This window comes from Melopsittacus undulatus, unplaced genomic scaffold, assembly GCF_012275295.1.
Source record: "Melopsittacus undulatus isolate bMelUnd1 unplaced genomic scaffold, bMelUnd1.mat.Z mat_scaffold_705_arrow_ctg1, whole genome shotgun sequence".
In the NCBI taxonomy this organism is placed as follows: Eukaryota; Metazoa; Chordata; class Aves; order Psittaciformes; family Psittaculidae; genus Melopsittacus; species Melopsittacus undulatus.
The window spans coordinates 22,666-37,098 of NW_022994530.1; the positions used below are offsets into that span (position 1 = coordinate 22,666).

Below are 14,433 nucleotides of genomic sequence, written 5' to 3' on the forward strand. Positions count from 1 at the left end.
CAGGGGTTGGAACTGGATGATCTTAAGGTCCTTTCCAACCCGAACTATTCTATAACTCTGTGATTCAGATTCATGAAACGCCTCTGCTGAAAGTGTTTCCTCCTAAGCAACATTCCCAAATAATGTTTGCAAACCAAGGCTAGGCTAGTGTAGGCTAGTCTAACCCAGGCTAACCCAGGCTATGCCAACCCAGTCTAGGCTAGGCCAGGCTAGGCTAAACCAGGCTAACCCAGGGTAACCCAGGCTAGGCTAGGCTGGGCTAATCCAGTCTAGATTAGGTTAGGCTAAACCAGGCTAGGCTAGCCTAGGCTAACTCAGGCTAACCCAAGCTAAACAAAGCTAGGCTAGGCTAATCCAGGTTAACAAAGGCTAGGCAAGGCTAGGCTAGGCTAGGCTAGGATATGGTAAGCTAGGCAAGGCTAGGCTAAGCCAACCCAGGCTAGGCTAGGCTAGGCTAAACCAGGCTAACCCAGGGTAACTCAGGCTAGGTTAAGACAGGCTAGGCTAGGATGGGCTAATCCAGTCTAGATTAGGTTAGGCTAAACCAGGGTGGGCTAGCCTAGGCTAGCTCAGACTAACACAGGCTAAACAAAGCTAGGCTAGGCTAGGCTAATCCAGGTTAACAAAGGCTAGGCAAGGCTAGGCTAGGATATGGTAACCCAGGCAAGGCTAGGCTAACCCAACTCAGGCTAGGCTAGGCTAACCCAGGCTAGAATAACCCTGGGTACCCTAGGCTAGGCTGACCCAGGCTAAGCAAGACTAGGCTAGGCTACGCTAAACTACTCCAGGTTAACCAAGGCTAACACAGGTTAGGCACAGGCTAGGCTAGACTAGACTAACCCAGGTTAACCAAGGCTAGGCTAACCCAGGCTAGAATAACCCTGGGTACCTTAGGCTAAGCTAACCCATGCTAAACAAGGCTAGACTAGGTCAGGCTAATCCAGGTTAACCCAGGCTAGACTAGGTTAATCTAGGTTAACCTATGATAGGCTACGATAGGGTAGGCTAACCCAGTCTAATCCAGGCTAGGCTAATCCAGGCTAACTGAGGATAGGCTAATCCAGGTTAACCAAGGCTAACTGAACTAAGTTAAGCAGGTGAAACAAGGGGAACAGAAAATCACAAAATGGAATTTATAAACCTTTAGAATTAGTTTTAAGCAATGTTAAGTTCAATGGCTTTGTAACAGTAGCAGTGGAAAATTACTGAGGTGCATAATACATAGAAAAAATAGAGTACAGCTAGAGAACATACTGGCACAAGATAAATCGTTATAGTTGATGTGGTCTTAAGAAAAACAGTCTAGAAAAACAGGACACAGGGATAAGGAGTATCTGGGAATAGCAGGTGTCCAGGATAGGCTGTGGGTAAACTAACTGATAAGTAGGAGGATAGGGGGATTATTATGTCTCTGGTGCTAGTGAACCAATTAAACTGGTATGAGCATCTACTGCGCGTACTTCAAAGGCTGCCAGAAGTGATGAAGATTGTTGGAAGAAGTAAACACCCCTCAGAGACCACCACAATTCTGTATGCATGCGGGGAGCTTTCTGGAAAGTGATGTAATCCATACGTAGCCTCATGACTATGTATGTATGCCCAGGGACTATATAAGGATGGCCTGTAGAGCAATAGGGAGACACACGTTAGGAGGAGCTATCCCCCGTGTCTCCTGGTGCTGCAATAAAGAATACCTGCTTGTCAGCTTGAAAACTTTGTTGGCAAGTTTGTTCCTGGAGTTTTCTCCGAATCACCTCTGCTTGTCTGGGAATGGCAAAGCCTCAAAGATCTCCTTGTAGTCCTCCAAGACAAGTTTTATCCTGTGATGGGAGTGTTTTAAAAGCAGGTCCCAGAACTGTAAAGGCAGTGCATTAGAAACCAACCACAGCCCTGCTGGAAGCTCTCAGCCTCACCTGGCCCTAGATCTGATGCACTCATAAACATTTTCTTAAACACTCCTGGCATTAAAATACACCAAAATCTTTCTTAGCATCAAGAACTTGAGAATACTCTTTTATTATAGAGATGAGGGTCTGCCGCGGAAAGGACTCAGTCAGAGACCAATATGATCAGACAAGAAGCCCTTTATTGCAAAGCATTAACTCCTTATATACTATTGCTTACACACACCTACAGTAATCTGGCATATAATGATTGGATACTTGTCTTGAAGACCCTTAGTGACTAACATAGAATTGGTTAAGCACAGGGGTGAGAACTTGACCTCGAACGCTTGCCAACAGTCCACAGTTCTCATAACTCAGTGAATTACAGCTTCTTCTTATCTTGCTTGCTTAGGCTTCCTCAGGCCTCCCACGGCCTTGCTGTATCCCTCGGAGTTATTCAGAGCTCATGTACCAAATATCCATTCTCCTGTGAGAACTGTCTCCACGCCAGGTTATAGTAAGTGGCCTTTGTATGTTCCTGTATGGCCAGGAGCAGGGTCTGGACTTTTGTGCACAAGGAGCTTTCCCCAAGCTCCGCGTGTTGTGCCCGGGAGGAAGCAGGAGGGAGAGATCAGAGGCTCAGATGGGTACGGGGGTGGCGGCTGCGGATGATGGGGCTGTGGGGACACCGCGGTCAGGGGAGGAGCAGGCGGGCGATAGGACCCGGGCGGCATCGCCGAGAGGGGCGGGGCCTGGCTAATTAGGGGGCGGGGTATGTTGGTTGTGGGCGGAGTCACGGGGTGACGCACGCGCCACCTATATAAAAGGCGAGCACCGGCTAAGCCGGGGCGTGGCTCCGGCGGCTCCTGCATTGGGGTGAGTGTGGGGTCCTGGTGCATCCGGTTCTCCGTGTCCCGGGGCCATCCCCGGCCCCTTCCCGAGAGCTCCCGGCGGCTCCAGATCAGAGCTTCCCAATGAGTCTGTAGAAGAGCTGAGCCTGAGCCCTTTCCATGGGTCCTGTGCCTCCTCTGCTCTCCCTCAGCTGCTGCCCGAGGCTGGGATAGCCCAGAGCAAAGAGAATGACTCCTGGGGTCCCCAGGTGCTGTAGAAACAAGTGCCTGGGCCCGAGGGCTGATGAGCTCCTACCCACACCTGATCTCAGCCTACCCAGAGCCCCCTTGCTGTGTCTGTGAGAGGGGAAACTGAGGCACGGAGCTGCTGGGTCATCTGCAGGGTCCCTGCTGGTGCAAGCATCAGGGAGATGCCTGTTGGAGGCTGCAGTGCTTGTAATGAAAGGTACTGGAGGCAGAGAAGGCGCTTGCTGCAGTTGGGCATTACTGGCATTCACGTCCCTCCCTTCCTCCATATATTCTGCAGGAGCTTCTTCTCATATCTCGTGGTTCGCAGCATCCCACCCCTAAATGCCTTTCCTGCTTTCCCTTTGTGGTGTCTGCTGGCTGAGGGAGGAAGCTGTATTGGCACTGCTGTTCTCAAAGGGAGGGTTGCGATGCTATTTGGGAAGCTAACAAAAGCTTAAGGGCAAATCCTGCTTCAGGATGTGCAGCAGGCAAGAAGGCCGGTCTGGATGCAGCCTGGAAGCTGGTGGATGTTGTGGATTGTCCAAGAGATGGGAGTGGGTTTTGGCTGAGGAAGTGTTGGAGGATCCTGATGGACTTTCTGTGTGTGCTGGGCAATCTGTTCCCTGTGTCTGCACAGTTGGGGTTTTACAGAAGCTGCATCCTGTAGAGTGTAGTTGAGTTACATATGAATGATCCCTGCTGCTGGGCCTGAGAGGTTCGTGTCTGTCCAAAAGAGCCTTTCCCTCTTGTTGCACTCCCTGATGCTTCCAAGAGCTTTGGTGATGCTGAATTGTACCTGCACATAGGTTTATACCACTCCAGCAAGGCTTTTGCTGGGCTAATGTTGTCAATGCTTGTTTGTGTTCCCTCAGCCTTGATGCTGCTCCTGTCTGCACGTGATCCTCCAGAGCAAGACCAGAGGCAATCCAGGGAAGACTGCTGGGATGAATACCTTCCATCCTCTCCCTATGTACCAGAAATGGGATCGTCTGACAGTAAGTGACACCTCTATGCTTTTACACATCATCCATAAGTGTAAAATGGCTTTAGTTCCAAGTTACCCCCATGTATTACCCAGAAGCAGCTGAGAAATTGTGGTTTAGCTCTGAATGGACATATTGGTGAGAGATCTGAGGCACGTTTCTCTCTAGAAAATGCCTGTGTTCGTATCAGCCTCAGCTCTGTCTGCAAAGGATGCTGTTCCTTATGCTGCTGCTGAAGTGTGTTTGGGAGAGATCCCAAGCAAGGCTGGCTCTGTCTATATAACAAGCAGAATTTGTCTGGGACCATTTTATTAACTGGAAAAGCTTCTGGAGAAAGATCTCGGTGTATTGGGAATATGATGGGAGATGTAAAGGTCTTTGCTGGTGTTTACTGGTGCTTGGATGTGTGTGGTAGAAGGAGAGCAGGAAGAAGTCCTGTAGTGGTGTGAGCTGAAGCAAGGGAGATGGGTGCTTGGTGACTTGGAAATGACTTTGAGTTCTTCAAGCTTGTTCTGAAGGAGGTCTCATTGCTCTCTTTGGTTAAGGAAGGGGTTTCTGTCAGCCTGGGAAGAACATTTCTAACCCTTGCAGGAGCTGGTAACCCCTGATGTGAAGTGTGGCAGCTCCCTGTCCACCTTCCTTTTGCTGGGGGTTCAGTGGCCAGTGCAGGCTGTAAGGGTTGTGTTGGTCAGGGACATGTTTTGTGCTGGTTCAGCTGGAGGCTGAGTTGGGAGGAGGCAAATGGATGGAGGGAGTGCTCATGAGCAAGCAAAGGGCTGATGCCATCTGCTTTTAGGGATGGTGCAAACAAGGTGAGGAATGGTGTTTGGTGGCTGATTGTTGTGTGGGTTTGGGTTTGATGCTCTGTGTTTGGAGGCTTCCTCTACTCTGGTTCTAGCAGTTTGTGTAATGCTGTTTCCAGGGGAACATGGAGGATTATGCTCTTCCCTAACCTTTAAATGACTTGGGGTTTTACTGAGCACGTCAGGGTTGGAGTCACACCATGAGGGGGAGCTAGAATGTAATAGGAAGGAATACACCTTTCTTGTGGAGTAGTCAGGCTGGTGAGTGTAAAACCAATGTTGTTGAGAACAGAGGAATGAATGGAGGCAATGGGGAAGGAAATTAGCACTTTCTTGTTCTTCCCCCTCCCTTTAAAAAGAGAAAAGAACTTAAAACCCCTTAAAATTCCTTCCAGAACTTGAAATTTCACAGCAATATTTAAATGCCATGATCAGGTTTGCAAAGATGAAAGGGAATAACCAAGTGGAAAGTGATGGCAATGGATGGATGCTGTGGTGGGGCAGTGTGGTGAGGGAGAGTCAGCTGGGTTGAGGTGCCTGTAACCCTAAAGCACATTGATGGGGCACATGAATGTGTCCTCTGGGCCTTGGCAGTTCCCAGAGTGCTTCCCTTGAGGTGGAAGTGATTGAATCTTTAAAGGTAATAATGAAAGAGCCAAGTGTCAATGAGAGCTTCTGGCAGAGTGTGATGGGGCTGTGGTCCTGGGGGGAGATGCTCACTGAGGTGACTGAAGTCAAGAGTACCAACTGAGTGTGGGCAGTGGGCAGGAGCCCTTGTTATTGTGGAAGGCATTGATATGGGAAGGAAAAAGGGGATGGAAGAATTCACTGGTGAGGAGGGGATGTGGGACAGATGAGCAGTGTTTTGCAGCTGTTCCAGCTGTGTGCTTGGTTGCAGGGCAATGAGCCCATTCAGTTTAGCAGGGGCTTCAGCAGTTGATTAATTCATGTGGTCTGGATTTGTGAAATTCACTTTTCACCTTTGTGCTGTCAAAGTCTGTGCCAGAGCCAGGTTATTCTGTGTACACCTCAAGCTCGCATCAGAGATGAGAGGCGCTTGGGGCTGGGCTGTGTATGAAGGTGCTGTGAATGCAGAGATTGCCACTGTTGGAGGGCTGTTGGCATCCCCATTTTTCACACCAACCAATCGAGGCCCAGGGAGAAAACAAGCCCAGGGAGCCCCAAACTGGCCACAGGTGCTGGTGCTGAGCCCTGGGCTTGTGCTGTTGTGACTGGGATGCCCCTTTGAGGTGATGGCCGAAGGTACGTCCTTTCTCCTTGCCCTATGTCCAGGCCCTAATGGCCTGAAGTCACTGTCCCTTGAGGTTCTGTGCCTTCAGTGGAGTCTCCATGTGATTTGCCCACAGTGTTCCAGCAGTTACATCCTCCCCTAGGTGTAAGATTGCATTTTGGCTTTAGTTGTGGGCTCCTTCCACCTTATGGGACATTTCCTTTTGCAATCCCTGCAGGTGATTTCCTCTTGTTAAAGGCAGTTTCCATCACTGTGCCATAGATGTGCAAGGCTGGGTGAGCACCAGACCGGTGTGCTGGGATAGCCCGGAGGACGCGCTCTCTCTTGTGCTCCAGCACAGGAGGAGCCGTGGGAAGCCTGAAGAAATCTGGGATTAGAGCTCGGAGCAAAACTTCCTTCCCAGCAGCTTTTCCCTGCAGAAAGAGGAGGCTTTTGGCAAGAGACCCTGACGTGTGATGCATCAGTGCAGTGCTAAAGAAAAGGGGGAAAAGACGCTACGTTATTCCCCCCTCCTTCCCTCTGCCTCTTCCCAGCAAATTGGGAATCTATGGAATTGTGATCATATGGGGTGAAAACTAATAAAAGGATTAATAAAGTGAGATGATATTCTGACTGGGCAGCTGTTTTGTTGGCACTGGTTTCATGTGTGTGTGTTGGAATTGGGATGGGGGGAATAACGTAGCATCTGGGCTGGTGTAATGACAGTAAAGCAGGCAAGGATGGCCCAATGAGATGGGATTTAGAGCAGCTCCATAGACTGGACATGGAAATAACACCATGTTCCAGAGAGTGAATGGGAGAGCGGTGGCACTGCCTGACCTGCCAGGTCCATGCAACCCCAAATAACCCCTTTGTGTAAAGGGGATCATCTCCCCATGGCTCTGCTGAGCTCCTTCCCTATGGCTGAGGCCGCATCGTGTGCATGGGCTGTGGGGTGCTTGGCAGAAGTGAGGACAAGCACTGGGTTTCTCCAGTGCAGGGCTCAGCACTGATGGTGCTGCTGCACCTCTTTGTCCCTGTCCCTCCTCCTGCTGACAGTGTGGTCCTTATGTTTCAGTCAGAGGAGGAATCTGCGTAGCTTGAGAGGGGAGAGGGAAACAGATCTGAGCTTGCAGAAGAGAGGTGGGATGTGTCAGGGCCTCCTGAATCCCAGTGTCAGCCGTTAGAGAGGGGCTTTGCTAACCAGTAACTGAACCTCCATTGTGTCTGTCCTGTGTGCTGATCCTGGAAGCCATCCCTTGGGTCACGCTGTGTGCCCACATCTCATGTGGGTCCTTGTGAAGGCCTCCTTGGAGGAGCAGAAAGCAGCAGGGGCTTGAGTGCAGCTGAGGGCAGCAGCCCCTTAGTGTCTGTATGAGCCAGAGCACCCTGGCTGTGCTGCCCTGCTTGCACCCGAGGGTGCTGTGGTGGCCCAAGGCCCACGTGTGTGAGCAGAGCTGCTCTGCAGTGCCTGTGATGATGAGGCCTGGGCACTGCTCACACCCCTGGCTCTTAGATCCCAGTCTCCAAACCCCAGGAGCACCATCCCAGCTTCTCCTCATGCCTCAGCATCCCTGCAGGCGAGCTCTCCTTCCCATAGCCGCTGTGCTCCATGTCCCAGCTCCATCCTTGGCTCTGTGAGGGTCTTGTTGGGATCATAGGGGTGGGATGCTCTGCTTCTCTGCAGGCTGGAAGTTTGCCCGTGGCCCCCTTTGCCTTTGGAGCTGCAGCTTCTGCTTCTCATTAGCTCAATAGGAATATGGATCAGCAGTGTTCAGTGCTAATGGATGTTGTGAACTGAACCAGGCTGAAGATGAGATGAGAGCACATCCTCACTTGTAGGCACAGGGAACCCCTCCAACCAGGGCAGGCTGAGAGCTGACAGAGACCCTCAGCACAGGCCCTGTTTAGAATGAATGGCTCAGACCGTTAAAGGAACCCTTTACCGCATCCCTTTCCTTGCGGTGCTCTGTGAAGGGAGTCCCTGCAGGCCTGAGGGCAGAGTTTGCCGTCCCTGGGCTGGGCTTGGATGGCGGATCCGAGCTGGGGCTGTGGCGTTTTCCTGCTGTCTGAGGAAGCAAAGCGGGGCTCGAGGGAGGGGCAGAGGGGGCAGAGCGGCCGGGGCAGGAGGGAGCTCCGGGCTCAGGAGCAGTCGAGAGCAGCACGGGAGGGAGCGGAGGAGAGCCGGGAATGCTGCGGCTCCAGAGCCGGGAATGCTGCGGCTCCAGAGCCGGGAATGCTGCGGCTCTAGAGCCGGGAATGCTGCGGCTGTAGAGCAGGGAATGCTGCGGCTCCAGAGCCGGGAATGCTGCGGCTCCAGAGCAGGGAATGCTGCGGCTCTAGAGCCGGGAATGCTGCGGCTCCAGAGCAGGGAATGCTGCGGCTCCAGAGCCGGGAATGCTGCGGCTCCAGAGCAGGGAATGCTGCGGCTCTAGAGCGGGAATGCTGCGGCTCCAGAGCCAGGAATGCTGCGGCTCCAGAGCAGGGAATGCTGCGGCTCTAGAGCAGGGAATGCTGCGGCTCCAGAGCAGGGAATGCTGCGGCTCTAGAGCAGGGAATGCTGCGGCTCCAGAGCCGGGAATGCTGCGGCTCTAGAGCAGGGAATGCTGTGGCTCCAGAGCAGGAAGGGTCCGAGCGGGTGGGAAGGGAGCAGGCGGGGCAGGAGCCGGTGCTGGGGGCGGGAGGTGTCCGAGGAGCTGTCACCTTTGCACAGTGCTCCAGGTGGGATCGTCCCTCCTGTGGGCAGCGCCCGTCTCTATGGGGCCGTGTCCCTGGAGCAGGGGTGGGCGAGTGCCTCTCATCCCTCGCTCTGTAGCCCGCAGGGAGCCCCGTGTCAGCTCAGCCTAGCGAGGGTGTCGGGAGAGGTGTCCCCATCTCAAGGCACAGCAGCTCTGCGGGATGTGCTTGTCAGGGCAGGTCCGGGAGTGCTTTATGTGCAGGCAGCTCATGGTATGTGCAGGACACCGCAGGTTGGCTTGAGCTGCACGGATGTGTTTGGGGCTGGCTCCATCCCTCCTGCCTGCGCTGCACGTGCCTGGCTCCCACCCGCTCATCCCATGGGATTAAACCTGCTCAAGGCAAAGCCAGCGCACCCTCGAGATGCTGTTGTCCTCGACAGCCTGGCTGGTAGGATCTGTACTAATGTACCCAAGGCCTTTAGGTGCTCTTCTGCAAGCCCTGGTGACGCCAGAGGCAACAGTGGCTGTTGAGGCAGGTTATGGGGCTGCATCTGCCCCCTGTGTCAGCATCCTTTGCTAAGGAAGGGTTTAGAGCTGCTGAATGTATTGGTGTGGATGGGTGTTTGCTGACTGGGAACACTGTGGCCAAAGTGGAGTTTTCCTGTGCGGGAGCCAAAGCGTTTCTGTGCCTGGGGGCAGCAGAGGCTCACGTCTGTGTCCAGGCTCTCGTCTTTGCATCTCCCCCTGTACGTGTGGGTGAGGAGTTAGGGCATGGGAAAGGGATGGTGGCTGTGAGCTGGGAGAGAGCAGGGAAGTTCCAACTTACACCCACCCCCCATGTGTGACCCCGAGTGGCCCTGTCCTAGGGGTACTGGAGGGCATTCAGCCAGTGCCGGTCCTGGGGCCAGGCTGGATGGGGCCAGTCTTGGCCCTGCTCTGAGCAGGAGCACCCTGAATGTCTGGGGTTGTTTGAGCTGTGCTGAGCCCCCTCCTTTCCTGGCAGTGCTGCCTTGGGCTGGGAGCACGTCTGTGAGGTGAGGGTGTGAGAAGAGGGTAACGTCTGTGCTGTCTATGGGGTTTTATTCCCTGCCATCCCAGGCTGGCGTAGGCTCTCAGGGAGCAGCAGGAGGTGTGGAGCAGGGTTCATCCCGCAGGGCACCCAGGGAGAGGGGCACAGCTGTGATGTTGCTGGTCCTGCATCACTCTCCTCCTGCCCCACAGCTTCCGTAGGCAGCAGCACCCCTAGGACAGGCAGGCTCCCTCTGGAGCAGGGCTGCACATCCCGGGTCCCCACAGATGCTGCCCTTTAGGTCCAGCTCCGCTTTGTGAGGAGCGCTGGTTTGCAGGCCTGTGAGTGAGTGTCAAGTGCCCGGCAGTGGAGGGGTTTTCTGGGATGACTTTGCTGGTTTCAGGTGTTCTGGTACCTGCTGAGGTGCTGTCACTGACAGGGCGAGGTGCAGGGATGCTGGCAATAGGGGATAACGTCATGTCCTGGTCCCAGGCAGGAAGGGCCATCAGAGCTCCTTGGAGTCAAGTGGCACCGCTCTGAGCATTAAATACATATCCAGCAGCGCACACTTCCCATGCATCCCCTCATGAAGGACTTACTTAACCAGGCCCCCTTGCTGTGTCAGTCTGTGTGCTTCTGTACCCGTGTGTCAAGGGGCTGGGCTCTTTACTGCCTTGCAGGCTGCATCTGGCTGCAGAGACCGTTCTGTGTCCCCACTGTGCCCTGTCCCACTGAGCCTGGGAGGGAGACGGTTGGGAATGCAGGTGGGTGATGGCCTGGTTTAGGCTGGGATAGAGCTCGTTTGCTTCCCATGAGCTGGCTCAGCGCTGCACTTCGGGTTTTGTCTGAGACTGATGCTGATAACATCAGCAGTGAGGTTTTAGCTCTTGCTCTGTGGTACTTAGCCTGATCCCAGGACTTGTCAGACTCTTGCGCTGTGCCAGTGAGGAGGGGCACTGGAAGCTGGGAGGGAGCAGAGCCAGGACACCTGTCCCAAAGGAGCCAAAGGATCATCCCATCCCACAGCACGTCATGCCCAGGATAGGAACTGGGGGGAGTTACCTGGAAGGCAGCGATCGCTGCTTGGGTCGGGCTGGTATCGGTTGGTGGCTGCTGAGCCATTGCATTGTGCATCACTTGTGTTCATTGGTTTTAACCTTCCCTTTTGTCCCCTTTAGCTTTACATTCTGTCCCCTTGTTACTTCCCTTATCATTATTAGTAGTAGGACTTGTGTTATCATGTATTTAATTTATACTATGCATTTTCTGTTGTATATTGTTAAGTTCTGGGCCCCTCACTACAAGGGAGACATGAAGGGGACTTGGCTGGTGGGAAGGGCAGGAGCACAGCACATTGCACTCTAAGCATCATCTTGTGCCTTTGAACCCTGCAGGTGCCCAATGGGCTGGAGGCCGTGAGCATGGAGAGCAAGGGCTGCCTGAGCAGCGGACGGTGAAGAGACAGATGGGACATCGTTGGAACGCAGGCCCAAGGAGAGGCCCCGTGCAGGTAAGGACACACTGGGGACACAGTGTAGGGTATTTGCAGGTTGTCCTCTTGGCAGGGATACAGGCAGTAGTTAAGGGGTGCAGGCAGTGGCAGGAGGGGAAGTGTAGGTGTCAGGCTGGGTAGCTGCAGGTGCAATTTGCCTATTGCAGGTTTCAGGTTGGGAAGCATAGGGGTTAGATGGTATAACAAAGGTGTTAGTTTGGGTAGTGCTGGTGTCACTTTGGGTATTACAGGTGTTAGGTTGGATCCTGTAGGGTGGCACTTTGGGAACCAGAGGTGTCAGGCTGGGTAGAGTAGGTGGCACTTGAGGTGGCATTGGGTTGGCTGTCATAGGTGTTAGATTGGGTAGTGTCAGTGTTACTTTGGGTGTCATAGGTGTTAGGTTGGGTATCATAGTGTTAGGCTGGGTATTGTGGGTGGCACTTTGTGTATTACAGTTGTCAGGTTGGATCCTGTGGTAGGTGGCACTTTGGGAACCGCAGGTGTTAGGTTGGGCAGCAGAGGTGGTACATTGGGCATTGGAGGTGTCAGGCTGGGTAGAGTAGGTGGCACTTGAGGTGGCATTAGGTTGGCTGTCATAGGTGTTAGATTGGGTAGTGTCAGTGTTACTTTGGGTGTCATAGGTGTTAGGTTGGGTATCATAGTGTTAGGCTGGGTATTGTGGGTGGCACTTTGTGTATTACAGTTGTCAGGTTGGATCCTGTGGTAGGTGGCACTTTGGGAACCAGAGGTGTTAGGTTGGGCAGCAGAGGTGGTACATTGGGCATTGGAGGTGTCAGGCTGGGTAGAGTAGGTGGCACTTGAAGTGGTGTTAGGTTGGATATCATTGGTGTTAGCTTGGCTGCTGTGGGTGGCACTTTGGGAACCAGAGGGGTTAGGTTGGCTGTTGTAGGTGGCACTTGGGGTACTGTAGCTGTTAGTCTGGGTATCATAAGCAGCACTTTGGGTAGTGTAGGTATCAGGCTTGGTACTATGGGTGGCACTTTGGGAACCAATTGTGTTAATTTGGGTAGCAAAGGTGACACTTCTGACTCAGGGTTAGCACAGCTTTATTAGACTGGTTCTATCTGAGGTGCTTGGAAGTTGGACAACTTGGGTTGCACTTTGTGTACTGTAGGTGTTAGGTTGGGGGGGTGGGAGGGGGGGTGGGAGGCGGGTAGGAAAAGGGGTAGAGGGTGGTGGGGGCGGGGGGGGGACGGAGGGGTGGGAGGGGAGGGGGGGGAGGGGAGGGAGGGAGGGGTGGGGGTGGGGGGGGTTGGGGGGGTGGGAGGGGAGGGGGGGGGGTGGGAGGGGGAGGGGGGGGGTGGGAGGGGAGGGGGGGGGCGGGTGGGGGGGGGGGGGAACCAGGGGGACCCGGACACTCTGTCCTCCAGATAAGACATCTCTATAATATACAAAGACAGCAGTACAGCAGTCCCCTCCTTCACCCCCCCCCCACCCCCCTCCCTCCCCCCCACCCCCCCCAGGAGGGAGTTAGGGGGGGAGGGAGGCCCTCCTCCCCCCCTAACTCCCTCCCTCCCTCCCCAGAGGGCTTAGGGGGGGCAGGGAGGGGCCTTAGTGGAAGCCCCTCCCTGCCCCCCCCTAAGCCCCTCCCCCATCCCCTCCCCTAACCCCTTCCGTCCCCCCAACCCCTTCCCTCTGCTCTGGAGGGGATGGGCTAGGGGGGGAGGGAGGGGGTTCTTATACCTGTCCAGAGTCCGTCCCAAACGTCGTATCCCTTCTGGAATCGCAGCTCTCTTCAGGGACCATCCCGGGGTGCTCGACCTGTCCCTGCAAGAAGAACACCCATCACCACCAATCTCTTCATGCGTCTGCCACTGGCCACCTTTCCTACCCACCACCTGCCCAACCTGCTTCCTCCCCACACATCTTGGCCTTGTGGCACTCCTAGCCCCACACTGTGGCCATGCTGCATCCTTCCTATCTGTCCTGTATCATCTTCTGCTTCTCCACTGGTATGTGGAGCATGGGCAGACTGTGCCTGTTCTCTCCTCAGGGCCTTTGCTTCCCTGGCTTTTCCCAGCTGGCACCACATGCCCACAGCTGTGCAGATCCTCCAAATAACAGCCTTCATCCTGTGGGATGGAATAAACCTCCTTTCCACACACAGACTTCAATGGCTGCCTCCTGCATCTTCTTTGTCCTCCTCCTCCTAAGAACCCCCTCACACCATGAGCACAAAACATCACCTTGCACCTGGCAGTCCACACACCTGGATGATGCCATCTCCCATGTCAGCCTTTAGTGCTGAGCAAGAGTTGTCCAACTTCCAAGCACCTCTGATGGAGCCAGTCTAATAAAGCTGTGCTAACCCTGAGTCAAAAGTGCCACCTTTGCTACCCAAATTAACACAATTGGTTCCCAAAGTGCCACCCATAGTACCAAGCCTGATACCTCACTACCCAAAGTGCCGTTTACTGTACCCAGCCTAACAGCTACAGTACCCCAAGTGCCACCTACAACACCCAACCTAACCCCTCTGGTTCCCAAAGTGCCACCCACAGCAGCCATGCTAACACCAATGATATCCAACCTAACACCACTTCAAGTGCCACCTACTCTACCCAGCCTGACACCTCCAATGCCCAATGTACCACCTCTGCTGCCCAACCTAACACCTGCGGTTCCCAAAGTGCCACCTACCACCGGATCCAACCTGACAACTGTAATACACAAAGTGCCACCCACAATACCCAGCCTAACACTATGATACCCAACCTAACACCTATGACACCCAAAGTAACACTGACACTACCCAATCTAACACCTATGACAGCCAACCTAATGCCACCTCAAGTGCCACCTATGCTACACAACCTAACACCTGTGGTTCCCAAGTGCCACCTACCACAGGATCCAACCCTGACAACTGTACTACACAAAGTGCCACCCACAATACCCAGCCTAACACTATGATACCCAACCTAACACCTATGACACCCAAAGTAAACACTGACACTACCAATCTAACACCTATGACAGCCAACCTAATGCACCTCAAGTGCCACATACTCTACCAGCCTGACACCTCTGGTTCCCAAAGTGCCACCCTACAGGATCCAACCTAACACCTGTAATACCCAAAGTGACACCAGCACTACCCAAACTAACACCTTTGTTATACCATCTAACCCCTATGCTTCCCACCCTGAAACCTGCAATAGGCAAATTGCACTGCAGCTACCCAGCCTGACCTACACTTCCCTCCTGCCACTGCCTGCACCCCTTAACTACTGCCTGGATCCCTGCCAAGA

General features: G+C 53.8%; 1 long non-coding RNA gene across 1 annotated transcript; it reads left to right on the forward strand.

Annotated features, from left to right (window-relative positions):
* Window positions 1-2,687: 2,687 nt before the first annotated feature.
* On the forward strand, window positions 2,688-13,095 carry LOC117438842 (uncharacterized). The gene is made up of 4 exons (XR_004551050.1): window positions 2,688-2,762; window positions 3,838-3,960; window positions 11,064-11,179; window positions 12,912-13,095. It is a non-coding gene; the product is annotated as an uncharacterized lncRNA (long non-coding RNA).
* Window positions 13,096-14,433: the final 1,338 nt, after the last annotated feature.